This window comes from Balaenoptera acutorostrata, chromosome 5 (assembly GCF_949987535.1).
Source record: "Balaenoptera acutorostrata chromosome 5, mBalAcu1.1, whole genome shotgun sequence".
Lineage (NCBI taxonomy): Eukaryota > Metazoa > Chordata > Mammalia > Artiodactyla > Balaenopteridae > Balaenoptera > Balaenoptera acutorostrata.
The window spans coordinates 90061506-90070139 of NC_080068.1; positions in this window are offsets into that span (position 1 = coordinate 90061506).

Here is an 8634-nt window from a genome sequence, read left to right on the forward strand (position 1 = left end):
AAAAAGGATAAAAAGTGCTAAAGGAGGTTTAGTGCAATAAGGAGTATCAGCAGGTTGGGCTGGGGAGAACGCTGTTTTATGTGGGCTGGTCAGGGAAAGGAGCTTTGAGCAGGGCAGAGACACAGTTCAGGGTCATAGGTATGGAGTCATGAGTTTCTAAGAAAGAGTCAAGTACTCCAGGTCCTGTAAGAAGAACAAGATGGGCAGGACTCACTGGCTGTGCTGCAATTAGGCTTGGTAGTCATTTTCAAGCATATTTAGAGTGATGGCCTTTGATTATTTTAACCATAACTTTTACGTTATATATCACAACCTAATAGAAACATAGTTTTCCATGTAATGATTTTTCATTATCTTCTATGACGTACTGGAATATTTTCTTTTCCTTTCTTTTTCTTTTCACTTTAATAATTTGTTGGGGGTGGGGGAAGACTGTTGTTGGTTGGTTGGTTTTTTTATGTTTTGCTTCTTTTCTATTTCATTTTTGAAAATGCTGTTCAGACCCACTAAACGTGTTAATGGATTGTAGCCTCAGGTGAAAAGAAACACTGGTTAAAATTTCTTTTGATTTTTATTATGAAGGTACCGAATAAGGATGATTTCAATGGCGTGGCATTGAAAGAATTTGAATGACATATTTTTGCCATTGACTAGATCTAGTATCCAAATGACATTCTGCTATTTTAATTGCTATTTTTAAACCTTTTATTTTGAAATTTTCCTCACCTTCAAAAAGCTGAGAGTATAAAACAAACTTACATGAACCTGTCACTTAGCATCACAACCATTGACATTTTGTCTTACTGTTCATTCATCATCACCAGGTTGAATTTTGGGGGGGTGGAGAGTGGATTTTTTTGGCATATTTTTCAGACACAAGAAAACCAAATTTACACAAATACTTCATTACGTGCCTTAAAACAAAAGAAATTTCCTTTCACAACTTCAAAGCCATTATCAATACCTGAAATAATTAAAAATGATTTCCTAATATCATTCAAAGCACAGTTTTTAATTCAAATTTCCCCAATTGTCTAAAAATTATTTTTCACAGTGATTTTCTTTGACTAAGGATCTAAATAAGGAACAAACATTAAATTTGTTGTGTTGTCTCTTTAAACTCTTTTAAATCTACTTAATCCAGAGCAGCCCTTCCTTTTCCATGTAATTGTCCTGTTAAAGGAACTAAGTCGGTATTCTGTAAACCACGTCCATTCTAGATTTGACTGATTGCTTTCGCATGATAGTATTTAATGTTTTCTATCTCCTCTGTTTCTTGCAGACTGAGAGATAGATCTGAACGTTTGATAAATTAAAGTTAAATTTATTTATGCAAGAACTATTCATGCTGCTGTGTACATACTATTTCATTACATTGTGAGGCAAATTATGTTGTTTGTTCAGCTTATAATAATTCTAAAACTGGGTAACAAAGTTCAAGTGGTCACAGCCTGATCCCTTTACTGTGAGGTCCCCTTGAAATTTTCACCTCATCTTTTAATCATCTTCTAATAACCATTTCTTAAATCAGATATTTCATTGTGGTTTTGCTAATTCTATCATTCCTTCTACATCTCTTAGCTGAAATTTCTTTTGTAACAAAGATTCTCTCTCTCTCTCCACACTATGGGTATGTGTACTACCCTAAAAGGCAAAATAATTGCTTAATTCTTTCTCTTTGATTATCAAATTTCAGATTAATGAGTTGGTGCCTTATCGACAACCAATAATGACTGGTGAGTTTAATTTTTATTTTTTCTCTCTCTTCAATTTCACAATGAGCTCATGGATTTTATATATTTAATGATCTGTTTTAATCAGTTGCAGTCATAATTTTATTTCAACGCTCTAATTGTACGATCTTTGGCCAGATGGAAGTCCCTTCAAGCTAGCCTCAGTGTCCTTTAGACAGGATGCCATTAGCCTTCTGGAAAAAAAAAAAAAAGATATTCCAGTCTTATCTTTACCATTCTCTTTCCCAGACAGTAATGAGTCATTTCTCTAAAGATCCATGGATTCTTGTATTGGGGAACTATGCTTAGAGACCAACATATGAGTACTAGGGTGATCATTGCCTCTGAGTTGTCATTTCTTCTAGGAGTTTTAAGTGGACAAACAGAAATTTGTATTTTTTCAAAAAGGAAATAAGGACAAATTAACACCAATACTTACGTTTTGTATTTACCATTGCAAGGTTTTTATTAACTTCTTTATGTTTATTTTAGTCTTTTATGATGAAATCATAGTTCCTAACAACATTAACATAGTTTTTTATCTTATAATAATGTATAGTCAGTTATGCTATAACACTTATTTTGAAAACATGAATTTGTTTCAATGTAATTTACATATTAGGAAACAATTTGAGTTTAAATGCAAATTTCTCATTTGTTTATACATGATTTCTTCTGCCAGAAACACTAGGTGAACACAGGCAACTGGCCCCAGCTGAACTGAGCCACATGGAAATACAAGAAATCCACACATACCTCAAAAATTTACCAGATACTTCAGGTCAATACCTTTGTTTTGAGCCACACCATTTAGAGCAAAAACTTTCCCTCCAATTCCAGATAACTATCCTTTCACTCCCTTACAATAACTCATAACCTGCAACATTTTCAATGTCCACTTCCACAAGCAAGTTTCAAGTCTTATAAAGTGTATTACAGTGTTTGCCTCCTAATCATTTAACTTTTGTAAAACAATCCTTCTCTTTTTAATAGGTCTCTAACTTCTTATTTTATTATTTATTTATTATCATTATTTTTTTTATTGGAGTATAGTTGCTTTACAAAGTTGTGTTAGTTTCTGCTCTACAGGAAAGTGAATCAGTTATACATATACATATATCCCATTTAGGTCACCACAGAGCACTGAGTAGAGTTGCCTGTGCTATACAGTAGGTTCTCATTAGTTATCTATTTTATACATAGTAGTGTATATATGCCAATCCCAATCTCCCAATTCATCCCACCCCCCTTCCTCCCTTAGTATCCATAAGTTTGTTTCCTACATCTGTGACTCTGTTTCTGCTTTGTAGATAAGTTCATCTATACCATTTTTCTAGATCCCACATATAAGCGATATTATACAATATTTGTTTTTCTCTTTCTGACTTACTTCACCCTGTATGACAAAACGCATTATTTGTAAAGTTTTTAGCTTTGTATTCCTAATTCCATTTTTTCCCATACGCTCTGTGGTTTTCACTGCAGGATTTGGCAAAGCATGGTGATTTTAATATATGTCATGTTATAGCAGCACTGACTATAAATGTCAGTTTCAAAATAATAATACCAATATTACTACTAAAACTGAGACTGCTGAATGAAGTTTAAGATTGCTTTCCAGGTTTTTGTCCTTAACAGGTATCACAAAACACCGTGTTGTAAGGTCAACTGAAGTATTTTAATTCCTTGTATGTTTATCTTACCAACCTAATATATGGTAATACATTGTTTCCACGGTATATGGTAATACATTGTTTCCATGTATTTTGAACTTTAGGTTCAAACTTGAACTTTTTAGTGCTTTTTAGTGCTTTATTTTAAAAAAATTTAGTTTTTATCTTTCAATTTTGCAAAGGTTTACAGTTTCCAAAGTAAAAAGTATATAGAATTCTCACTTCTATTCCAGTCTTCTACATACACATTATTGCCTGTAGGCCCGGGTCCTGTATCTCAGGAGGCACTGAACTTCAGAATGCCTTCCTTAGAATTTTCTAACTCTTCCTCCGATGTCTGGGACTGGGGCTCAGCAGTATCATGGTACTTTTTACTACTTTCAAGGAGATCTCTGTCTCTCTACTCTCCTGTGGGGTTGACCATACGCCCCAAAGAATTTCTTATGGGGTTGGCCTGGCATGCCATAACCGGGTCCAGATTCCAAGAGGGCAACCTGATAAGGAGATCAATCCCTCTTGGATGATGGAATAATTTTTTGGGGAGGTGAGGGAGGATTGCATGATATTGATCTAGGATTGCGCTAACAGCTGAATTTAGGTAACTCAAATTCTTTCTTTCTGCAAATGTAAGCATACAGTCAGCTGCTTTCACAAAAGGGAGCACACCTATTTATGCTTTTAGCACTTTCCTATTTTCACTTAATGGTGTGTGCTAGAGATTGTGCTATATCAAAATGTAAAAATTTGTATCAATGTATAGAATTCTGACTCTTCCCTTTTGCAACTACATACTACTTCATTGTGGGGTGAAACCGTAACTCGGTATTAATGTATATTTGGATTGCTTCTAGTTTTTTTGCTATTAAAGTGCTATTATGTGTAACTTTGTGTAAGTCATTTGATATTTTTTCACGTTTCTTTGAGTGAGTTTTCTTGAAGTAGGATTTCTGAGACAAATGAGATATAATTTAACCAGGTAATGCCAAATTTCTCTCCATAGGAGTCGAATCATTTTTGCATTCCCACTTGGAATATATGACTTATTATTTCCTCACAGCCTTGCCAACAGAGTGTTTTGTCAACTTTTGGATTTTTGACAATAGAATTATTGGGAATTGCTGTCTCAATAAAGATTAATTTGTGTTTTTCTTTTTAAGAGTCAGGATGAATATTTTATGTATAGTTAAGGGTCATTTATATTTCTTTTATTTGTTAAATCTCTGATTAGTTTCCCCTCTCATTCCATTCACTTTTTTGGAATTTTTCTTTTTCATATTTAGGAACTCCTTATATTTGGAAATTAGCATTTTGCTTGTAACATGAGTTGCAAATATTATTATTCCTTTTTGAGTTAAGTCTCTTGATTTTGCTTCTGCTCTTCTTTTTAATGCATGCAAAAGTATTTTTTAATGAATTCATCATTTTTTTATTGTTTCAAAATATGGAAAGCAGATAGGAAGCTTTTTTTTCAATCCTAAATTATAAAGTAATTCATCAATAATGTTTTCTCAAACTTAAATGTTTTATGTTTTTTACATTTAGTTATTTGATTACATTGGTATTTGTCTCAGTACATATAACATGAGGTAGAAACCTAGTTTTTTTAAAATTAATTAATTAATTAATTAATTAATTAATTATTTTTGGCTGTGTTGGGTCTTTGTTGCGGTGCGCGGGCTTCTCATTGCGGTGGCTTCTCTTGTTGCGGAGCACAGGCTCTAGACAAGCAGGCTCAGTAGTTGTGGCACGCAGGCTTAGTTGTTCCATGGCATGTGGGATCTTCCCGGACCAGGGCTCGAACCAGTGTCCCCTGCATTGGCAGGTGGATTCTTAACCCCTGCGTCACCAGGGAAGTCCCAGAAACCTAGTTTTAATTTTTCCAAATGGTGATCCAGTTGTCTCAACACTATTTTTTTAAATCTACCTTTCTTTACATCATGTTAATTTCCAAATATACTTGAATCTTTCTAAATATTGTAATGAATTCCATTGGTCCTTCTGTCCATTCATACCCAAATACCACACTACACATCTAGTTATGTAGTATATTTTAGATACTATAATACATTTTAATATTTGGTAGGGCTAAGCCCCCACTCTAATGTTCTTCTATTTTGGATCCCTCCTACAGTCACTCCCTTCCATAGTTTTCCATATGGAATTTAAAACCAACTTCTATAGCTTGAGGAATAAAACATCCTGCTGATAAGTTTACTGAAACCATGTAAAATTTACAAAACGAATTGTGGGAGAATTGACCTTTTCATGATGCCATATACCTTTCCAGAAACATGTTACATCTTTCATTTGTTTAAAACTCTTTTATGTTTTTCAGGGGAAAAATATGAAACTACTGATCTTAAGATTTACTAGGGACCCATTAAATAGGTAGTTTTCTCAAGTACCTAGAAACAGAAGTTCAATTCAAATAAAATCAAATAATGTAATGTATGTCTTCACTGTCATTAACTCTATTCCAGAGTCCAATAATATAACAACATATACTGGTTTTAATAAGAGCTATAATGCCAAGACAGAAAATTTAGAGGAAAGCTGGTCTTAGAAGACTACTGTGTTGAGATATTTGAATTCTGGGACAATAAGTGTTCTTTTTTCACAAAGATACACTGAGCAAAGATAAAATTGTTCTTCTGAGTTCTATCAGTGACCACTATGTTCTGGCAAAATTGAATTTAAGATGGCTACTAATTGCAGCTTAGTATTTCCCATAACTTCCCCAAAACAACCTGGCAGCAAGTATGCTTGAAAAAATACGAAATAAAATTTTCGGAGAAATGACAATATGTCATTAATCTCAGGCACTGCAAAGCCCTGTTAGAAACAAAGCAGAGAGTGCAGCTAAGATGTAAAAAATAAAATCAGTTGACAGCTTTTTATTTTTTTCCATCCTAATACTCCTAGAGGGGGTCTTTAAAATTTCAGTGATTGTTCCTCCAACTGTCTCCTACACATGGGAAATTCACCAATACCTTTACAAGTCAGCCTGTTTTTTTGTTATTAAACTGTTGCCTCCTCTTTTTTTACCACTACAATATTCAGCTAAGGCTTTATTAAACTCTCTTAGGAAGGCTTCAATACCAACACATCTTATAAGGGCATCTGCCTCATTAATGCATAGAAGCAGCAAGGTATAGTAAAAACTAAACTAAGCCAAACTAAACAAAAATCAGAAATTGCAACACACATGTTCTACTCCTTGCCCTGCCATTTATTAGATGGTCTGAACTTGGTTTACTCTTCAACTTTGTGAGATACATTTATAAAATTTCTTATTTGTAAACTGGAAATATCTACACTTATCCTACCTACAGCAAACAGTTGTGAAAATCAAATAAGTTCATACATATAGGGGAGCTTTAAAATTGGGCACTGCTATAACATTTGAAAACTAGTTCAATACTGTATATTTTTCTTATAATAAAAATAATGTATGCTTCTTGCGAAATATTAGGAAAATACCAAAACGCATAGAAAAGAAAATTAAATTCATCTATAATCCCACCAACCAGAGGTAATGATATAATTTCTCCATTTCCCCTAACTGTACTTATGCCCATACTCTGACATAAATTACACAAAGATTCATACTTCTTGTATCATGCTATATATACAGAATTCTGTATTTTTACTTTTCAATCAATTTTATATTACAACTTGGCAAAATTATCTGTATATATATTTTCAATGCATGATTTACTCAGAGATGTTTCTAATGTTAGTTACCTAGGATGTATCTCATTGACTATTATTTTTAAAATGTCACAGTGATCATAAAATATACTATTGTTAAACTAATTTGACTACATTACAGGCAGTCCATTCATCATGTGATGTTAATGGTAGAGATGAAATTAGTTACTCTCCAATCCTCTGTTATTATTGGCTATAGTGTAAATAGCTTTTGAATTAAGATAAAATATAAAAGAAAAACGTTCAAGTTTCGATCAAGTGCCATATGCTTCTCTCTCTCCCTCTCTCTCTTTCTCTCTCTTTCTGTCAATTCTAAATCTATATGAGGAATGTATTTTTTATTGAGGTACAACTTACATGGAATGAAATGTTCAGATCATAAGTGTACAATGGAATGAGTTTTGGTATATTCATAGGTGTAATCAACACTCCATTAAGATACAGAAAATTTCCAATATCCTAGAAAATTCCACTGTCCCTTTATAGTTACTCCACCCCTCATAGGTAACTACTGTTCTGATTTCTACAACATAGTTTTGTCTATTCTTGAATGAAATTCATATCATAGAATCAGACAATATGTGCTTTGTTGTGTCTGGTTTCTTTCACTCAACACTATGTTTTTGAGATTTATCCACGTTCTTGAGTGTATCAGTAATTAAATCTTTAAAAAGATTGCTATGTAGAATTCCATTACATGAATATAAAACAATTTTGATTTGAGTCTATTGTTGTTTTTGGTTTAGGTCTATTAGAAGCAAAAGGGCAGAGATATTCCTGCACAAGTCTTTTTGTGGACTTTTTTTTTTTTGCTTCTTTTAAGTACATTCCTAGGGTGGGTATGGTTGTATAAGAAACTGTCAAACTGTTTTCCAAAATCGTACAATTTCATACACCCACCAGCAACTTATGAGAGCTTCAGCTGCTCTATAACCTCACCAGTATCTGGTTCTGTGCATACTTTTAATAGTTAGTTGTCTAGTGTGTTTGATTTGATATTTTATTGTGTTTTTAATTTGTATTTCTCCAAGGACAGATGACATTGAGCACATTTTCATGTGTTTACTGGACATTTGTATAGATTCTCATGTGTAATGTCTGTAAATTCTTTTGCCCCTTTTTATGTGGTTGCCTTTTTATTACTGATTTGTACAGTTCCTTACATATTCAGGATATAGGTCCTTTACAACCTATATGAATTTCAAATACTTTCTTCAATCTTGTCCCTTTTTTCTGCTTTCTTTCAAGGAGCATTAGTTTTACAGTTATGAAGTCCAATTTGTCAAATTTTTAAAAAATTAACCCTCTTGGGTACCTCTTTAAGAAATATTTGCCTCCCCCAAGATCATGAAGCTCTCTTACATTTTCCTCTAGAAGTTTGCTTGTCACTTAAACACGTTTACTATTTCTAGTGTTCTTTATTTCTTCCTGTTAAATTGTTTCCATCTGGTATCATTTTTTTTCCATTGAAAACTTCCTTTATCAATTCTTATATTTAGGTTTGCTTGCAAAAACTT